This window comes from Chiroxiphia lanceolata, chromosome 1, assembly GCF_009829145.1.
Source record: "Chiroxiphia lanceolata isolate bChiLan1 chromosome 1, bChiLan1.pri, whole genome shotgun sequence".
Taxonomy (NCBI): Eukaryota; Metazoa; Chordata; class Aves; order Passeriformes; family Pipridae; genus Chiroxiphia; species Chiroxiphia lanceolata.
Window position 1 is genome coordinate 142901012 of NC_045637.1, and position 22627 is coordinate 142923638.

Consider the following 22627-nt stretch of genomic DNA (forward strand, 5'->3'; position numbering starts at 1 on the left):
CAAGCTATGATTTTCACAATATTTTTCTGATCCATTAGTTATTTGTATGAAATTAATCAACCACAGCTGGCAAAACACAGAGAAATTTACTCTTGCAAACAGGACAGTATTTAGAGAAGGAGGTGAAGCTTCAACTTTGTGAAGTACAAGATGATTTGGTGAACTAAGCGTGTAACTTCTGGGATACGCTGAGTAGAAGGAGACAACTGTCTTCTCTTAATTTTCTCCATGATATTTTAGACCCCTTGTCAATTTGTCCTGAAAAAATGTATCAGAAAAAAAGTATATTGCATGTATCAAAATGAATTGTTGGATAGCTTCAGGTTTTTGTTTTCTTTTAGGCACTTTGCATTAAGAAATGCTTCACCTGAAGTTTTTTTGCTCAGGCTGATGATAAAGCTTTGTCTTGATAGTTTTTGTTGCTATATTTTTTAAACACACAGTCATCTTTTACAGATTAATTGACTTGCTAACAGGCTGAAAAGGGGAATGCTAGTTTTGTTTTGTCTTTTAGTATTTTGTTTTGTTCTCTTCAGCTGGTTGTGGAGATCAAACTATTTATTTTATTTTTAATGGGGAATGGCTTTTAATAATCACTCTGACTGCTTTAGCAATGCTTCATCTTCTTGTCTGTTTGTAGATAGTTTACATTTATTTCTGTTTTACTTTGCAGACTGGAAACATATGTTTGTCTGAGGACAGACGGCACAGAGTTATGCTGAAGTATCCATTTGCTTTGCAGCTACTGTGTTTGCAAGATATTTTGATCAATACCAAGCATTTAATGAGTGCCATATTAAAACCAACCTGTAGGCTGGCAGATCTCGTGTACAGTTAATGTCTTAGCAGTTGTTTGCAATCCCTGACTTACCCTTTGTTTCTGTATTGCTCTTGATACTGTTGTCTGATTAAAAGTTTGGAAGTTTGGGATTATTCCTCTGTGGAAAGATTGAAGGTGAAATTGTCTCTCTTTGAAGCAACTCTGCTTATAAGAAAGTTCAAAGCCTTATTTCTTTGAACAAAAGTGAAATCAAATAGCCTAATCCAGTTTCCCACCTCCCAGCATGCAGGTGCTTTCCAGACAGCCTGTTCAGTGTCTCTACAAATGTTCCAAGAGGTATATCCCAGCCTGTCCAAACTGTCCTCCCCCCACAGAATATATTTTCAGTCAGCAAGCAGAAAGCAAACATACATGTGTGTCTCTTCTGGTCTATCTTCAGCCCAAAGACAGAGCTGGGTCCCCTGTGCAGGTTGGGAGAGAGCAGGGCTCCCACAGATATGCAGAGCACAGTGGGGTTTCCAAAACTCCTGGTTTGTTCTCAGGGATCCAAAGCAAAAATCCTGAGATGTGTTGTTGCTTCCCAAACCAAGATTTTTAAGGAAGAGTAAGATTAGGGAGGTGAGAGAAATGCTTTTGTTACAATAACCACTACAACTGGAAGAAAATGCAACCTTTTAGGCACGCATATTCTTCCTCAGCAAGATGTTCACCCTATAAACCTGGGGAGGTTTGGAGACTTGGCAGGGAGCCAGCTTCAAACCATATCACCCTTACCTGGTCATCAAGGAAGACCTAGACCAAACTACCACAAAACCCAATACATCCCTGTGCCATCGTGACTGCAACTTCATCCGTTTTACACATACTCTCCTAGCCAAAAAATATTTAGTGAAGAGAATTAAAATTACTGCTGGCTCTGTCTTTGTTTTGGCTGAAAATATGTGTCTGTGTTTTGAATTTTTTAGGCTGAAGTTACTGAACTCCTTCATAGACGTAGCTAAAAATATGACAGATGGTTATCTTTAATGTAGAATAGTGGTTACTTGTAGAAGTTTAAACTTGAATCTGGACTAGGAGAATTCATCACTTCTGGTCAGAGTTAAAACTTCTGGTTTTCATTAGCAGATTCTCTCACTGCAAATCCATTGCTCCATAGTTCAATTTATGTTTTATTGCTTTTGTAATACGTCATTCCTATAAGCATTTATTTCTGTTTGGACTTGAAGAAATTGACTTTCTTGTGTAAAAGAATATCACTAAAATATGCCAGAAAGAGATAGTACTTCTCTGAGTCCTGACTTTTTTAGTGATATGCAATGAGAAGGGTTGCACCAGGTTCTTTCTTGAACAGCTCCACAGGTTTTACTCTAAATCCACTAAAACTTTCTCTTGTCCATGGTCCTACTGCTGTCACTCATGCAAACAACCCCATTGATTTTGAAGTCATATCTTGCTTAACAAAATAGTTATTTAAACAGTGAACTGATTTAAATGACTCATGTGAAGTGGTTCCAGTTTTGTTCCTTTCTGTGAATTCTGAAGTGGATATGTCTTAGCTCTGAGGAACTGTTTCATCTGATACATGCTAAGATCGTCACCTGTAGTATTTCAGATACATTCTCTATTTGCTTTAGTGTTTACTTCTCTCTGCCTCAGGAAAGGTATACCTGTATGTGTACAGGTATCTTCCATCTGCCTATAATTTTTCTTTCTGATAATCTATGTGAAAAATTTATTTAAATTTCTCATCACTTTCTACCTCATCCTTAAAAAATGGTCCTGATTAGGCAATACTTTATTCTTCAGTGACCTTCTGTTCTTACATTTTTGAAAGAATTTTTTGTAATTTTGTACTATTCTGTAAAATGTTCATTTTGCAATTTTTAAGCCCTCTAATTTTTTTTTTAATCCTTTAGGCATTCTTTCTCATTCCTCTTCTAATATTTCCTCCTTCATCACTGTTAAATGTTTACTATTCTTGAACACTTAGAATTAGGTGCAATGAAGTTCTGAGTTTACTTGATGCATGCTCAACATGCATTTTGACCTAATTTTGTACTCTTTACTCTAGAATGAATTGCTATGTTATGCTACAAAATAGCTCCAGCTGTAAATTTCTAGCTGTGCCCTGTTAAAAAGCAATACCTACTTCAATTTTTGTGAACCCTTTTATGATGATAATTTAAAACTCTTTTAATAGTTTGTTTTTTTGTGTGACTCCATCCTTGCAGAAAAGCAAAGAAAACAAATTCCTGACTCTGAGGGTTGGTTTATTTCCTTTACTTAACCTCTACTTGAATGTTGTACTTGCGTTTTTTAATTCCTATGTGTTGCCACTGCCATCTTTTTTTTTCCAAGATATGTTTATGTATTCTAATATTCACTACCTCCATTTGATGCAATTATTTGGCTTGTCCCAACGATACCTAGAGTCGGAATGGGTCTCTGGTTCAAATAGTGGCAGACGAAACCGAGTACAACCCTAGATTCACCTCATGGTGCAGCACATGTCCCAGTGTAAGACATTTTGCATGCTGGCAGTAGGAAAACTCCAGATTTGGTTACAGGCACATCCTTTGGCATGAGCACTGACACAGAGCACAACTCTCACTGGGATACTAAAATGAAGGGCCAAACTACAGGTGCAAGAACACAGTCTGGAAAGTGAGTGTCTTTCAAAGTATTTGAAACTGAGACCTCTCCTGAAAACAGTTAATATAGTGAAAAATTGTTCAGTTCTGAAACTCTGGGAGATAGTATATTGCAAAACTATCTTATAGAGAATAATTTAAATTATTCCAGATTTTATGATGGAAAATGGTAAAATGAAAAGAGAAATATCTATACCAGGTTAGTAATTGTGTTTCTCTAACAATTTTTTTTCTACAAGGCTTTATTTTTATAGGAACTGGGATGTTCTTGGGAAATTTTTTAAAAACTTTCAGGGTCTTATAAATATTTGAGGGTTATAATTTTTAATTCATCTCTCCATCTTTCTGCACTTCTTTCTTTAGTCTTAGAAAAAAAATAGAAAAAGAAAACACATACCCATATATCAAAATATTATTTTAATTATATTGTTTTATTATTTATCTTAAATTTATTGTTATTTTATTATTTTATTTATAGCTATGAAAGTCTTAAAACATTGAAAAAATATATTTTGTTACTGACACTTATTTGAATGTAATGATGTGACATGCTGTCATTTTTTATATACATAAACAAGTCCACAGATTACAAAGGAAAAAAAGAAGGTAGTATCTTATACAGTATTTCACATATGGAGTCTGACTGTTGATTGTCACTACTGTTAAAATAGTGGACTCGTTTTAAGTCCAACAATGTCCCACTACCAATTGCTTTATCAAGTACAGAATTCATGGTCTTACATTACTGAGGAAAAAAACCCCTTTAGTTTTCCTGTAGGAAGATATTTTACCAGGGAAATAATGTCTACCAGCCCTTGCTGAGCTTACTTCCTGCTGTTCACAGGCGTGACTTGTGCATCTTTCAGTACGTTGCTGCGGTTTCCTTGGAAGCTCACAGTGCTATTTCAAAGGCATTTCCAGGGAAGTGCTGTACTGACCCTGAGCTCCACAGGAGTGGTAGCACTACTTCTTGAGTCTCATGGTCATTTGGTGACTTTGGTTTCCCTGTCCTTCCATGAGCACAGTTCCACAGAGGAGTAGCTCTTCCAAACTGGTGAGGTTGGAAGGACGTGGCATTGCTACTTGAAGAAAATGGACATCTACAAGTGTTTTTTTAGTTCACTTGTGATTAGATTCTCATGCTCATTAATTGGGAAAAATGTTTGACAGAAGCTCCCAGAAAGTAAATACTGCTCTAAGGAGCAATGTGTTTTCTTAAGAATGAGAACGTACCCTATGTTTTTTGGAGGGGTTGATTAAAAGCACCAGTTTTTGATCATGATGGTTTTGACAAGAAATTTACCGATTTACAGGCTCTTCTTTAAGAGTTAAGAAAACAAACTCTGATCTATAATTCTCATATTCATATCTTCAATTTAGCAAAAATATCTGACATGGCAGGTTTAATCATCTTTCTACAATTAAGAGATAGACTTTCCCAAAGGCAGTGTCATAATCCTACCTTAATCTTCTAATTATATGGTGTGTATGTGTCTCTGCAAATTTTGACTCTGATGCTAACTTCTCAAGTACTCTGTTGCTTGCAAGAATAATTTAATGCCTTGGGGGTCTTGATATCTAATTACTGAGAACTTTCCCATCTCTGCATTGTCTAGACTTCAGTTAGACACAAAACTGTGTCTTACACCAAAAATCTTGGAGATCCCCAGATAAATACAATACTTTGACTACCCTGATTTGCAGGAAGGACTATTTTATACTATAGAGTAGTGAACTTCCTTTGGTTTTCATATTTTTTATTTCAAGGAATGTGATGTGAAGATAACACGTCAGTGAGATTCATTTGACTGAATACAAAAGTCTGTGTGTGTAGACATGTGAGTAGCTTCATGTGAGACTGGATTCTGAGTGTCTTAGACTTTCTTCATAATTAGTGTGCTAAATGTAGTGATTCATCTCACTCTGAGGTACAAATCTAAAAGAGGCCAATTGGGTCTTAAGCATTGAGATTAGAAAATTGTGGAATGTAAATGTTAGATAAAGTAAATTCCAGCATGACTTAGTGTAATAAAGTTATGCTGCATTGCACTATGAAAATCCAACACAAATTGCAAAAGAAAAGGGGAAATAACTTGTAATACACAGCTGTATTTGGGTATGTTTGCTATATGCTGAAACTTACAGGAAATTTTATTATTAAGCATTACTACTTAGTTGTATCAAACATTTTATATTAATTTTGGAATTTCCCTTGGGAGCCTAAATAAATTTAAAATTATGAACTTTTTAAAGCAAGGGATCTGAAAGAATAAACAAAAGGTTTTGTTATTGGAGGGAGTTCAGAGAGGACTAATGTGCATGATTATGGGGTATAGAGAAATTGATTTATGAAGAAAGATTAAAGGACCAAAAAAATATATACTATAAGTTAACTGAGGCATAAGAAGGAACATGATAACTGTCTTCAAATATCTGATGCATGTAAACACCAAGAATAGAGAGGAAATTAATATTTGGGTTAATTTCAATAGGAAAATTTTTCTGACATTAAAGTTAAATATTGTCTTGCTTCAGTGTTTCCAGGAAAATCCTATATGCTGCAAGAGAAAACTGAAGCTGAAAGGTAAGATTTATACATTGTAAGAGGCTTGAAGCCAAAAGTGTCTAGCAGAAATTATTTAAAAACACTATGGGTTTTAATACTGATTTATGAGAGCTGTGTAACCTTTTCAACCAGAACAAAATGATACAATGATTGGTACAAATTGACAATGGATTCTATTTTTTGTGAATTTTTTTTTTTCCCCACAAGATCTTTCACCACTGTGAAAGATCCTGGCAGGCAAAGCGGTCAACTCATTGACCTAAGAAGACAAACTAGTTCCTTTTCATAAGGATAAATCGGATGCTTCAAGCATCTAAATTGGCCAAGGGTTGCTGACCACAGAAGAAACTGTTTGCTCATGAACTGCTGCATGTCTTGACACATTGCACAGCTTTTAATTAAGGAAAAGGAAGTTCTGTATCAAGATAGCTGCCATCATATAGGAAACATAAATGATGTGTTCCAACACTGTGCATAGGCTCCACTGATATGGCCATGAGTGGTACTTCTGTTGCCCAAATTAAATTGAGGTGGTGAATTATGAGGAGACTGTGTGGTGTGAGGAAAGGCTGAGTAGATAGAAACTGAACTGGGACAAAGGAGTTGTAGGACAATTTGCCTGGATTTACTGAAGGAAAGAAAAAGAAACTGTATTCAGTGTAGTGTACATGCTTTTGCTTTTTAAGCTGAAATGGTGACTGTGTAGTTGTGCGGAGCCCAAACACTTCTCTTTGCCATAGGATATGTCTAGTCCTGTGGTAGAAATTTGTTTTAAAGAGTCAACAGAAGAATCCTTCTTCTCTAGTCATTTGTATAGTTTGTCAGAACAGGATTCAAATATTGTCAATCATCTTGAAGTCTAACTAGTTTACAGCCTGTGCTCTGAACCTATCTATCCTTTTGATCTTTTTGCCTTAAGAATGCAACACATGAGAAATACATTAATAAACTTTAAAGAGAATGATACATGTCAGAAAGTCCTTCTAAAAAAATAATGAAGAATTCAGAAATGTTCCACATTAAAAAAAAGAAAAAGAATGTCTTCTTGGAACTGGAACAGACTCTGAGCTGTAAGTGTGTTCACTTATGAGCAGAATTTAATTGTAATTGCTTACTTCTTCATAAGCAATGCATAAACAACATCAGACATGGCACACATATCTGCATACTTCTACATTTCACAGGCCTGCAACAAGTTAAGGCTGATAAAACCAATTAATTAAAATAGAGCACAATGAGGTTTAATGAAATTGTACCTTCAAAATCTTGCATTCATTGGTTGTCTGACCTCAGTGTCATTTAAAAATAATTGACTTCCCTGCTTGCTCTGTAGCTTTTCCGGGGCAGGCAATACTCTAGTTTGGTCATTCTCAGAAAGGCTAACCAGACAGGTAATGATGTCTGATAGTGCCTAAACTTCATAGAGTGATGACAGGCTAGATGCCTGAAATCTAGACGGATATTGCATTACCTGTATCTATGAGCACCATGGCCCCTTTCTGAATCTCCCTGTGAGCAGCAAGGTCCCTTGTTGGAGGACTTGGATAGTGTTGAGCACTTTTGCTGGAACTGCAGTGCCTTTTGTCCTCCTGACAATTCGGAAGTTCATTGAGATTTACCATGTTATTCTTGAAAGCTGAGTCAAGACATTAATCTCCAGAGAGCTGTGTAACCTTTTTAGGTTTAAAGATTAGAAACATGCTTAATCATAAAACTTCCAGGAGCGGAAATCTAGGGGCTTCATTTAGTTCCATCTTTAATGCTGAAGTAGAAGCCAATGGCAGCAAGAGTTGTGTTCCAGATCTCAGACTAAGAATGTGGTCTTGGCACTTTGACCAGTGCCATTTTTATATGTATATAAACAAAGAAAATATTGATAGTGAAATAATTATGGGTACATAAACCCAGGACATTAGGAAGCCATGTTCATAGGCATTTTTAAGTTTATAACCATACTTTTAAGAATTTCCTGTCTTTTGTTTTAGCCAGACACATGGGACTATTTTAAAACAGTTTTATTTGTGTGTTCTGTTTCTTTCATGCTTTAGCTTGAGCAGAAGAGGATGGGGATAAAAAAGCAGTCTCCAAGAAAGGTTTGCATAGTTTATGATGCTAGGCTGTGGCAATTCCCTTCTGCACACTTAAGACAATCATAAAAATGTATACACCATATTTTGAAATGTCATTATGACTTATTATGTAAACTGATGATGATAAAACATTGCGAGTCATTATTCAAACATGGTACATGATAATTGCTTCTTTGGAGACAATATGCATTTCTGTTGTGGGCTTTATTTGCAGAATTCATTGTAAAAATTTCACAAGGGTACTTACTGTGTCTTCCCATCATCACATTTCAAAAATAGTGATCTCAGCCTCTAACCATGTAAACTCTAAAACAAAAGAAGAATCCAATTGTGTTTTTTGTGTAAACAAAGGTTGTTTACAAGGTTAGATGTTCACCAGTAAACTTTGATGTAATATGCACTATGATTACACATATTTTCAGGTTATACATGTGAAATCGTAGTCAATGTTGATCCCAAAACTTTTAAACCTAAAAAGGTAATTTATTTGATAAAAAGCCCTAAGAACCAATACCATTGCCACTTTGTTCTTGTATTCTTAGGAAAGAATAAACTTTCTGATATCTTGCCTTGGGATTTTATTTTCTCAGCTGTCTCAGTAAGATGAATAGGATTTTGTTGGAGTCTTCTTGATCTTCAAGATTCCTCCCCAGGTTCTAACTGATCTCACTGAAGTTTAATTTTCTGTCACTAAATTTCTCCAAAAGTGAGTTTCTAGACATGCACAGAACTGCTTGTCTACAGCCATTTGGAAGAGAGGACTGTGTCACCTCAACATTTTTTCAAGAGCTTTACAATGAGATAATCTACCCTGTGCTGTGAGAGGACTCTCCAAACCTTGAGTTGCTACAAGTGTCTGACTGAATGGTTAAGTCTGCACAGGAAAAAAAAAGGGGGATATTCTCTCAGAATCAGACTCACTGATGTAAAAGTTACAGTCATATGTCTCAGTCTTTGCTCAGGAAAAACCCAGCAACATTTGATCCCTGCAAAATAGACCTAGCTCTAGCAGGAGGGTATGATACCATCGGTTAAGGTATATTATTAGCATAGAGGATGGAACCCGAAACTCCTTTGAACCCTACTTTTCTCCAATCTGGGCAATTCTTCTATTCCCTAAGAGGGGAGAAAAGGAAAGGAAATGCTCAGAAATCCCATTTCTACTTTCTTGAAAGAAATGTCAGACTCGTAAAGGTAGATGAGCTCTTAAATCTCTATGTGCCCAGACATAGGTTCTGATGTAAGCTTAGGCGCTGAAACAGGACTTTTGTTTGGATTTGCAATTCTAAGCTTAATTTTTGGACAGAAATCATAAAGTCAGAGAAGACTAGAGTTAGTGGCATTTCTCTCTTTCTAGATTTCACCTTGTTGATTTTGTGTAGTTTTGGAATCTGTAAAAATGTCACCCAGTGCTGGTAAAGACAAGTAATTGATAACAAATCCATTTTAGCATCATAAAAGATAACAAAGAAAATGCAAGGAAAGAATTCTGTGATTCAGAAGGCCAGATTTGTATTTGCATGCATTCCAAAAATTGTTTTGAGATTAATTTAGAATACCCAGATGTATTTTCAGTTTGAATTGCAAGGAATTTCTCATATTTTAACACAAGATGATGAAGAAAATAAGGTTCATTTTTTATGCACACATGCATGGACACAGACACACAAAAGGACACAAACCATTTCAGAAATGATAGTTTCCTCTCAGTCCAATTAGGTGAATGTGGTTATGTTGCTGTAGTTCTCAGGGCTCTAATTGCACATAAAAACTTCCAAATCATAACACATGTGGTATTTCCACCTAAAACAAAAGGACAATTATTAAAATGTGATGGGATTTCATGTAGTATTGGCAGACAGCTTAGACGGCAATAATGTAACACTTGCACCATGAAATTAAAATTTACATTCCCTTGGTGCAATTCTTCAGACCAACAGCAGGCAGATCTACTTTTTTAATGAAAGCTGGGAGTTTTTCTTCAGTTTAACTATAAAAGCCTTTCCATTGCTTGATGACAAAGGCAATAATGCTGGCACAAGTTTGCAGATACTTTGTGAACCTACTTTCCACAGTCTCCATAGCTCTGTTTTTAGGCATCCAACTTTCCAAAGAACATGAACCATCCTATGGATTCTTCCACAGATTCCAAGCAATGTGTGTAAATTCCAGCTGTCCATAAATCATTTTTGAAAGACAAGTATTATGGCTGCTATAAACATTTCAAGTAATTTGCCAAAACCTTCAGCATGGTGTCTTTCTGCAGAAAATGTATACAAATTACACTACTATTTCTTCTCACAAATTCTTCCCTTTTACAACAATTTCTCCTGTATTGTGTTACTGTCTACAGAAAAAACGCTACAGAAGTGAGCTCTAACTCACCAGACACGAACTACAAAAATACAGTTGATTTATGTTGCAATGAGGGCTGGTAGGACAGAATCACCAAGTTTTCATCCAGAAGCATACTTTTTCCTCACAGTGGAGAGAAACTTGTAGCTTAAATGCTATCCCGAGGCTACCTATATGTCTATATATGTAATTAAAATTAGAAAGTTGTGCACTTGGTCAGACCAGGCTGTAAGGGACAGATGGAAGGACTCTTTCAGACCCTGGCAGTGTGTTTTGATGAGGGCTGCTCTATGAAAGTTGGTAGGAGGAGAGCAGGGAATGAGGATTAGACGAGTAACAGACACGTTTACACTGGAGACAAGGAAGACTGTAAATGTGGGAGAACTGTAATTAGGGCAAAATAGGAAATTAATTCTAGGTTGATATTATATCATAAATGTGCTTTTGATTGATTAATTAAGGAGCTTTTAAAATATTTTTTCCCTTAATTAAACTTCTGTTTGCTTTAAGAAAGAATAAGCAGAAGACGTGTCTTGATTTCATTATCTCAGTATTATGGGGGTGTTTCACTATAGCCCAGGAACACATCTACCCTTTACTGTCTGCATGGTAACTCTGAAACTGTAGATCTCAAGTTCAGTGCAGTGGAAATTATCTCTTTATGCTTTAAAATCCTCCACTGGTCTGAATTTAAGGGCGAGACACAACTCTCAGGGGTGGGAGGGAAGGGAGGAGAAGGATAAATCCTCCTACAACCAACCTTTTTGTATTTACACTCGAAATGGAAAATACAGATGTTGCAGAAGTACACGTCTGGGACATTGTTTCCATGTTTTTGACAGAGACTAATTCTCACTGCTTTTCAGCTAAGTGGCTTAAAAACAACTTCTTCCCCCTGTCTGAAACTCTGAAAGTTTTTGAAATAAAATCATGTGAATATATTTGCTGATCTTGCAGACTATGCTGTTGTACTTATTTCCTTTCTCTTCTCCCCAGAAGCTTTGCAGGATTCTTGTCTGGGTTATGGGGTTTAGGTTATTTTCTTCTTTCACCACTGTTCCAATGCTCCATTTGCAAAGTGTTTAGATTACAGCAGACGCGAACTTCCTCTGTCTCAGAGCCAGCCATGAATCAGGCTGAGAGCTGAGACCACTGGCTGTCAGAGCACCTTGAAAAGCTGCAGCTTTAAAATAACAAGTGTTTGACAGCTCGGTTTACAAAACAGCAGATTGTGACTATATTGTACTGTAGGGCTACATATGACATAATAACTAGGAATTTAAAGTTATTTAGTCTTTTTCCTCTTGCCATAATTTCCAATAAATAAATCTCTCTGGGACAGGAGGTCTGGTGAGTGGTACAATGCTTGCATTTTCCTCAACACAGCTTATTCCCTCTCTTCTTTATTTTAAATGTTAAAAAAATCCTCAGTGCCTGGTAATCGCAGTTCTATAATGTTTCCTGCTGAAAGAGACAGGCTAATGTAAAGATAAATACATATGCTTTTGGGTTTTTTATTAGTAAAGGTATTCATTGTAAGTCTTCCCTCTCAAAATCTCTTTAGAAACTTCTTAATGGACAGAGCTTAATATTGTGTATTTGGAGTGTAATATAAGCAATTATTTTTAAGGTTTTAAATGGTCCTTTTGAAAAAGAGCTATGCTCACAGGATTCCTGTGAGTTTTATTTTTCAGAATCAGTGGTCAGAGGTTGCATAAATGTGGATTCATGTGCACTGAAAAAAAGCTGAAGTGAATAAAATGTGACTACTGGAATGTTCTTCTTTCTCTAGCCATAAAATATGATGGAATGAATGATTAATGACTGTAACATATTTGCTAAAAAAAAACTAGCTATTTTTTCTGCATTCACTCTTCTATGTAGAAATCTTAAGAAATGCCAATATTTTCTTGATCTAATTATCCCTTTACTAATATTTAGGTTTCAAAGAAACTCAAGGGGTGTGGTCACTTAATTTCCATTAGACATTCAAATCCTTTTGCTTTCAAAATCCCATGTCTAGTTTCTCCTTCTTTTTTTTAATTTGAAGACCTTGATTCTTTAGATTCTGTTTACATTAATTTTTACTGTAATCTTAAAATAGATACCTTAAAGTTTTGGTATTTATTTTACAGGTAAATCTGCAGGACTCTGGACTTAAAAATGTTTATGTTTGAAAATTCATTTTCTTCATCCTATTCTGTGAAAGACAGGACACTGTGATAGACTACATCCACAAAAGTGGTATTGCATAGTACAGGCATGGATTACTTTTAACTTCAGCTATCTTCAGTTGAGTTCACCATCTTAGGCTCCATCTATAGTCTATGAAGAGAAACAGGCCTTATTAGGGCATGGTTTCACTGACCTATTTTAAGTGTGTACTTCAGGATGACATGAATCACAACCTGAACTCCACTGTCTACACTGGATAGATCTCCATTGACTGTCAAGGGAACCCAGAATGATTAATTGTGTTGACATCTACACTGAGCCAGATTATTTCTACTCTTAAAGCTGAAGTGTCCTTAAAGTCTATAAGAATTTTCAGCCTCGAGGAGAGCATTTTAAACTTGTCATTGTCACCAATGTTAAAATAAAGGACACCTAGAGGTATTAGTTTGTTCTTTTAGAAGAACCACAGTGAAGTATATAACATTTGTGGAGAAAGAGCAAAAACGCATGTCTTAGGGTTCCGGTTTATTACCTGTCTACAAGGATAGCAGATTTGATAAATACAGAAAATAAGTTCCTTAAGTGAAGGCAAGAAGCTAACTTCACTTGGGTTTCTGACTCCAGAACTTGCCCAAACCTTAAGATCTTACCTGAGGATGTGAGCTAAATTATGCTTCAAGGATAGGACTGAGATGCCCTTTCTTTGACACCTTCAGCTTCAGGTAACGCTGGATAAACATGATGGCTTCTGCACATCCACTAGTAAGCACCCAAAATTGTTGCCACTATTGCAGGCTTATAGAGTAAATCTGACTAACTAGTTTAGACCAGCTATTTTTGCAAGTTATCTGGATGTTTAAGAAATGCAGTACTTAATCCACTTTTGCAGTTTTATAGCCCTATCCTTAAATGTATCTAAGCATCCAGCTTCCACTAAAATAGCTGATGTGATTAAGTGGCCTACATACTTTTGCAGTTCTAGCCCCTGGATTCTTCTCCTGGTTAAATTCCCTGGGATTTTTGCAGTCAGTACCTCTGAAAGTGATATTAAGTACTTGTGTGCTAAATGCAAGTACTTGAACATAAAGTACTTGTCTAAATCTGAGTTTATACATTTTACCTCTATAAAAAAAAATAATGCTTACCTGTACTTTTGAATTCCAGTAAGGGCTACTATATACTATATAATGTTAATAGTAGATTATATAACTTGAATAATGTTGATAAAACAGTAAAAAGCCATACCAAAACTAAGAGGAAACCAAATAGTCTCAAAAAATTAATTTTTTGCTTTTCTTACTTAAAATTATGTTATTTTTAAAATACACTTTAAAGGTTTACTTTAAATAAATTTTTGAATGAATATTTTTTCTTGAGTTGACTCAATAGTTATTCCTTTTCTATCTCTGTCCAAGGTTTGCCTTCATTTCTTTATAATATTTTTTGTAATGAGTTAATTTTTGTTTCCTGAGCTTTTGGGAACCATTTGGGAATGTGGTTTTAAAAATAATTCTTCCTATCCATTTGGAGAGAAACAATCTATAAATACACCTATGCACTTACGGGGTTTTAGCATTTGACAGTTTTATTAAAAGCAACTAGAACACACAGTCAGCATTGTTTCTATGATGTTACTTACCCTTGTCTGTGAAATATCAGCAAAGCAAAATGAGACATTGGGGTTTCAATTTGCCGAATGTGAGAGGTCATAAAAACAATTTTTCTGTACAACATATTTATGAAGAAAATGTACTTCAAGAAGTCTGAATAAGAAGTGTGAAAAACTGGCATATTTAGAAAAAACTACCATAGAAGTTTATTTCTTGCAAAACTTCAAGGTTATTGTATTTCTTGGTTTTGTTCCCAAGTTTTATCACAAAAATGATTGCTGCTTCCCACAGGTTTTTTACAGCTTTTACACACCTTTTGTTTTGCTAGATTTAGCTTGGAAATGAAGAGCAATACAATTATTCGAAATTATTTAGTTAACCCTTTTCTTGACTAACTTTAGTCACCTAAAAATAAGGCTTCTAATTCAAACAAGTCAGCTAGCTCTTCTTTTAGTTAGAGACAGGCATCTTGAGAAGAGCAATGTGGCTCCTAGGTCGTTGACTCCTCTGTAGAGACTGGGTCACCCAGCTTTTGAATCACTCACTTTAGGTCAGAAGAGCCCAACCAGTCACTAACAAATGAAAATAAATGCAATAATTCCTAGGGAAAAAAATCCCACTCAAAACAGTAATTCCACTGTATGTTCTACTGACTGAAACTAACTGACATTAAATGCTTTCTCCCTTTCTCAGAAGCTATCTCTTAACATGGCTTATTCTTCTGCAGAGGCCTTCCTGAGCCAAAGCTTAATTGGTCCACTGCCTGTGCTGTTCTCCAGAGTTACTTTTTATTTGTGTCTATTGTGGTTTTGTCTATTGCTTTTCATTTGTAAAAAGAAATAAACCAGACTCAAGCCCACAAATTAGGAGGAGAGTAGTCCTTAATCTTCTGACTTTAGTAGTGAGAATAAATTATTGTGGGCATCAGAAACTTTTTTGTTGTTGTTGTTACTTTTTTTTTTTTTTAAATCAAGGTAGAATGAAGTTCTTTCCCTTTAAGTAGTTCATAGGAGTAGCTGCACTGAGAGGAAAAAAACTAAACAAAAAACAAAATTCCAAGACTTTGGGAAGAGAGAAAGGAGGAGAAAAATAACACTAAAAATAAACAATTTGTTAACTTTTTCTTCAGTAAAACTGCTATGAAAAGTGGTGGGGGGAGATTGGTTCGAGTTCTGCTAAATTCATTAACCTTGAGAATGTCCACAGAAGTCATAAGATAGGTTACCCAGGACATTGAACTAGGCTTCAAATCTTTCCCAGGGTAAAGTTTTTCCAGCACTTGCAGCATGATTTCAATGCAAAGCTTTTCCCAAACTTCCTGGAACAGTTACAGGCAAATCACTGGAGACATAAAAAATATCTGGGGCCTCAGCCAACAGCATTCCTGTATGAGTACTGGTATCTCAATTTGCTCTTTATTTTTCTTAATTGGCATTATGCAATTTCAAAGATTTACAGTCAGCTACACTAGGAAAAATAAAGCAAGACCAGAGCTGAGAGTGACAGCAACCCTTTAGCACATAGTGGACATAGTTTTCTACTGCAAACTCAGTTTACAGCAAACTAGTTTACAGCAAAGTCTCTCCATAAGTCTTCTGTGATGTTCCAAAAAGTCATCAACCTTCCAGATTATATCTTATCTGTAGAATGAATGTTTTAATCCACTGGAGCAACAGAATAAACCATAATTACATATATTTTAGACTGAGGGTATGCTTCCTTAAAAATGTATCCTATTTTAGCATGTAAATGTCAGCTTCTTAAAACAAACAATCCATAGACTACATGATTATTACTCTATATTTTGTGTATGTTGTCAAACCTTCCAGTAGCATTTTAAAGAAGTACCTCAAAGTACTGCTGTTGTGAAACCTTTTTTGTAGATAATCTATGTAATCATGAACATCTGACTCTAAAAGGGAAGGTTATAAAAGGCACAGAGGGCAGTTAAGCATGTAATTTTCTTCGAGAGACAATGGGAATTGGGCATGTAACTCACATTTGTACCTCAGAAAATCTCCCCTAGAGAGAATCAAGAGCCTGTGGTTATGTAGGATGTACCAACAGAAGGACAGGGTTGCCTTGGGAGAGCTTTTACCTTGAAAACAACAGCAGTTCCTTAACAAGTTCATACAAATGAAGAGTGCAAAGATGTGTAGATTTGGCCCCACGAGAGCAATTCTTTAACCACCCTCCTCATATTATCAGTTACAAGAAGTGGCTGAGGTTAACAGAGCTAGAGATCTTTCCTTCAGCTCCTCACACATTAAAATATTAATCATTCTGGGTGTAGTCAGTCCCCTGCTCCAGCTGATAATTTACTGCAGTTTTGTATTGGAATACAGAGCTTCCAGCAGTTACAGCTAGACCTGGGTCTGATTCCTTCACTGTCTTCCCCTGCCTTGTTTGTCAGCTGTGCTGGAAGAGTGACTGTACAGTTGGGTCTAGCGGGGCTGCTCTCGGGTTGTCTCTTCCAAGGGACTGAATTTTGTTCCCATCCCTAAGCATCCTTCAGCTAATGGAATACTAGCAACAGTGAGCTCTTTCTTTTTACCTGGAAACGTATTCCAGCTTTCGGTTCTCTGCACTTCTCTGCAGAGGATGCTTCTAAACCCTGAAGATTTTTCCAACTAAACTGAAATCCAGCTCAGTGTTGTTCTTGGGATTTATTTGTTTTATTTTTCTATCTTCTAAATTTCAGGACTATGTCACCAGCTGTGTGCAGGTGTTCTAAAATGTTTCAGCATTAAGAATTTAGAAAGACGGCCTTACTTTTGTCTCAAAATTGCAATCTTTACATAAAAAATACCAGTATTATGGAGAAAGATGCCAGGTAAAAGGATTTTACAGCATACTGGGTATTTTTTAGTTTTATTTGTCTTTGTGTTGCAGCTGTGTCATACAGCTTCAGATGTGGAGCACTAGTCCACTGCACGAGGTACTCCGTGTATGCAAAACAAGAAAGTAGGTCTTGATAAACTCAGTGAAGCTTATTGAAATTGAAGAAAATGTCTTGTAGGGGCAACTTCTGCCCTCATTTAGAAACACTGAATTCACTGTGATCAGTTACCAAATTTGGCCTTAAAAATAGTCCATGTATTTTGACTGTATATGTCTGTTTTATGTATTTTAACTGTGTTTACTTGACAATAAAGGCAGAAAAGTCTTCATCTTGTACTCGGTGGAAGTGTTGGCTCTGGCCTAGTTTAGAAAAGAAACAGACCAGAAAAAGGTGATTGTTTTCTGTCTTGAATTCTGTTACTATTTCTAACTCAAATTGTGATTCTTAATAGCCGTGGGTATAATTGGACTGCATACACAACTATTTTTTTGGAGAGTGAAAGCTCACAAGGTCCGCAAATCAATTAGACTCCTGTGAATGCTGAGGGAAATGTAAATCTAGAGAAGTCAATACACTATGCCACTCATTACTCATTTTTTTAAGACTCAGTTGCCGCTGAACCTTCTCAAATGCATATCACAATAGGAAATTGGGATGTGAAATTCAAATACATGGATGTGACAGGACAAAAAACGAAACTGTGTCAAAAAGCTGCAATATACGTAAAAACTGTAAAAATAAGAGCAGGGGACTGTGAATGAGAATGAGGGAAGGAGTTGAAAGATATGCAGAATTCATATTGCTTTTAAAATTGAAACTGTTTCGGTCTTTCCAAACTTGCATACTTACTGAAGGGAAATCCCCAAATAGAAAACAAACAATGAAGATTGCTGAGGAAAAATATCAGGGACAATTAGGAGCTAGAGACCTGCTCTGGGATTACTTCACTGCCCTCAGTCCGACCGTTCCAGTCTGCAGCAGTTGGATGTGAGCCTCTCTCTGCACTGAGGTTGCTGCTAACAGCTGGAGGGGCTCCCTTCCCCCTTCTCTCCTTTGCCAACAGAATAGTCAGTTTTAAATTCATTAAATGTGGGTGATAGAGGAAAAAAAAATAAAATTCACTGTTTCTAGGCTGACATACACATGCGTGCACTGGGAGTCTTTTTCATTTCAAGCAGAAAAACATAGTGACTGATAAAGAGTATTTCAAAATTAGAAGCAGTTTTGGTTCAAGTGTCTCCTCCAGTATGGAGCTTTGCAAATGCACGAAACTCTGAAGCAGTAGATTAGAAATATTTTGGAAGAATAGGGTTTTGCAGAAAAAGAGTTAGAGAATGAAGTGAGCATTGTGTATTTCAAAGAAATAAATATATGATATGATGGTGTTTCTGAAGGCTGAGAGTAATATTTTCTGCTGGTTCCTTCACCTGAGGCTTAGGGATGGCAAATACTCCATCATGGAATGTAGAGAGGAGAATAAAAATAGCTGTTGTGCTTTAAATCACCACTTGTGATCACATTAACACCATACATTATGATGCCTGCTAGACACATCTAGATCCATGGGTGAGTGATTCATAAAAAATAAAAACTCAGTCAATTATTTTCTGCTGTTTTTTCTTTCAATAACTCATCTATATGCTTAACAGAATGTTCTGGGTGAATGTTCACTTTTTTCCTTAATTAATTTATAATGGGATTCTTTGTTTTCAAGTTCCACAGCATATTTTAAATGGATTTGAACTCCTATGAAGCCATTAGAAAGCATGTGACATTCAAAAATCAAATTGGTAGATTAAGCATCAAGGTCACAGCAGAACATATAATTTTTTACATTATTGAATACATTATTATTAAAATTATTTTTACTATGAGAATATTAGTAATTATATAGACACATCTCCTTCTATGAATATTCTGTAAAATCCATTCAGAAGTTCAGTTTTGTCATGTATGTGTTCCTTGTTACAACAGTCATAAGTTCATTTGTTCTGAAGTCAGAAAGCCGTTTAACATCTAGCCTATATCTTTGTATAACATTGCACATAGACTCTTTACCACTAATATTTCACCAGTGTGAAGTTTCCTGTGTAGCTGTAGCACATCTTTCAGAAAGATATGCTGCCTTAATGTCAAGAAAAGCAGTTGAGCAAAAGGGTTACAGTCACAGCCTTGACTTTTAGCAGCTTCACTTGACTTTACAATCTCCTGCTTGGTAATGCCAGGGCATCCTCTTTCTTGACATGTTCAGGCTACAAAATGACCTGAAAGGAAGGCATGTTCTTTGGGAACAAACCTCCCAATGACTACCTGTGATCTCAGTCAGGGCTGAAAATAAGAACTCCACAGGTCCTTACTCACAAGGGAGGATTACTCACTTTTTAAGTATTTTAAGTGCAAGCCTCCTTGGCTTGTGTGTTTCTACACTTGCTTTAGTCCTGTGCAGTTCTTCTTTTCTTGCCTGTGCTGAGCAGAGGATTTTGCAGGGCATACTTTTCCTTTAAGGCTTTTTCCACATTTTGCACTATTTTCTTTATTATCTTTAGGTTCTTTCTTTCCTTTTTCTGGTAGAAACTTTCTGTATCTTCCCTCAAGAGAGCTCTTTCTCTTCTTATTACTTCTACTTACAAATATGAAATGAATGTTGCCCAAATCCTTGTTATGTACTCAGTTACACTGAACTTCTAGAGGATCTTGGTACGTGTGGGAGGAGATAATTCCATTGTTTGGAGAAGAAAGTATTTTGGTAGCATAAAAGAGTCAGAGTTGATTCTTTGGCATAACTTAAAGCCAGTGTCAGTTGCAGGTCAAGTCACATATGAGATTTTCTTAAATTATACTAATTTTACATTGCTATTTTATCCTTCGTGCTCTTACCACAAACCCAGAGTAGCTTGCAGACATCTCTACCACTGGGCTACCTATGCCTTCCTTCCCCTGGGTGTTTTGTTGCCTGTTGATTCAGACCTGCATCTGAGTTGTTATCCACCATCAGCTTTGCTCCCTCACACATTTATTCATGCTTTAGGCACTTTCATCTCTGGACACTGTAGATAAGTTTTCTACTGTTCATAGACAGACATAGCCCCTCACTCCAACCTAAAACAAACGTGAATAGAAATATCAAAAAGGCAATTTGCTTTGCTGGACGATACCAATTCTGACAAAAAAATAAGAATATGAAAATATTTCTTTTCCTAAAGATCCCTGAATGAATCTCACCTCTAGTATGATCTGTTTACCTTAGTTCCCATACATGACTCTACAAACACTCTCTCACTTTCAGCAAGTAACCACATTTTTATCAAAATAATTTCTCAACAATTTTTCTCAGTTGTTTGATATTTGACTTAAATGAAATTCTGAAATTATCTGAGCCATATCACATAGGGATCTGTGCCATAAAGTACTGTAACATTTATATCATATCTTCTACAATTACTCTTTAAGTCCAGGATGGGGATACTGGGTGCTCTATTTATTGATGCTCATTCCACTGCTATCTGTTCTCTCTCAATTCTGGAACAAACTCAGTTACATTCCAAGTTTTCTCCCTTTCAAGTCAAAATAGGAGAGGTCAGAGAGGGAACACCAGAGGACATGTTCCTTCTTGTGTTCAGTTTTGCTGTTATGGGAATCAAGTAACTGCAGAGCTTTACTGTAGAGCTACAGGACACTCTCTTCTTTAAGCTGGAGCAAAAATACCTGCTATGGTCCAGGCCCCTGAAACAAACTGGAAGTTCAGCAAAATATGACAATTTTCAAGATGGAGTAGGGAATGCAGAGAGAAAAACTGCAGAATTTGCATCCCTCTTGGATATCTTGAAACAGGTGATGAAGACTGATACTATGCAAACATATGAATCTCTAGTTTTGTTGCATCAAAAACTGGCAGATCCAGGAAATGTAGTTTACTTTATTACTGTAAGAGTCTTTATTGTTCAACCAAGCATGTGTGTAATGGAGAATTCAGTGTTAATGCTGGCATTTAAAATGATTTCTTTTCTGACAGCCTTTAGTGAGGTGTGATTATTAGTTTGATCAGTAAACAAAGATATAAATGTTAAAAGTATTTTCCAAATAATCTGGTTTTGGTCATCATATTTCTGATGTGACCTGGAGCCTCATTCAGTCAGCTCATGCTGAATTGAAGTGAATGAGTTTCTAAGCAAAACACTCATACTCTCAGTCCCATAATACACTAAGCATATAATAATTACAATAGACCAAGCTAAAGACTTGAAAATCACTGCAGTTTTGAATCCTGCTGCCTAAACTTTTATTTGTCTACCTGCACTTTGCAAATATTCAGGTTTATTTTTTAATATTAGGTGAATACTAAAGAAAAGCTCTATTTTCTTACTTCTTTCCTCTGTCTTCTTACTTCTTTCCTCTGTCTTATTCATCCTGACTTGGACTTTTGTGTTCTTTTGTATGCAAAACTCAGCAATTTTTTGGGGTGTCATAACCACACCACGGACAAGCACTGACCTTTATTTTAGACAATTTTGTCTAAAATGGTAGTTCCTTATGTTTCTACCGTATATCTCACAGGTTTAAAATTATAAATATATATATATATATAGGATTTTATATATTTATAGGGTTATATTTATGAAATGGTGAGTGTTTTTATCCAACTTTCTCACTGAGAGGATAACCTCGAAGAGTGTATATTTGTGTTGACTATTTAAAATGTATTTCCTTCCTGGGGAAGTTTTTCTGTAGCCAGATTATTATTATTGAAATGTCATTCTTAATGCTTACCCTAACTCATTTTCATATCAGTCTGCAAGCTTGCAAATTATTACCCACACTACTACTTTGACAGGCTAGGATGATGCTAGACCTGTTTTGAATTTATTTCAAGATGCACTGTAAGCTTTTTGGCAGTTAAAAGAATGTTTGTATTCATATTAGTAGTAGTGTGGCGATCGCTCAAAGTGACCAGAATTCTCAGCATACTGGATCCAAGACAGACCATCAGGAAAACCAGTGGAGTACTGCACACAAGCCAGTTATTTGCTTCATCTTTCCTGAAAACTAATGAGTTATATGATTGGAAAGTGCTGCTCTCATCCTGTAACAGTCCTCAGCTGAATCAAGGACACAACTCTACTAAAAATGTCCTACTGCTATGGCAGATTTTCCATGGAACACTAGCAATGTGGCTTTATAGTTCTCCAGGGGGAGACACAGATTTACCTAAGCCTTTATCAGGCTTATTTTTTCATTTGCAAAGGACTATCTATTTTCCTTTTTCTGGTATCACAATTTGCCCAAACTCCTTCACTGTGACCTCTCTTTTTGATTAAATATTCCTTGATTTTCTATGGCCTTTACAGAGCCACAGCAAAGGAGCATTTTGATTTAAATAGTTTTGGAATGCAGGTTGGTTTTCTACCCATCTGCTTCTTCCCACCGGATCCACTCTGCTGCCTTCCTGCCTGAGGGTGTCTGCTGCTAGACCTCTGGCACAATCAGCTTTCCATACCTGAGTTTCCTATGGAAACCTGCCTTCCCTGAGGAAAGGGGAGAGAGCAATAACAAAGTAGAG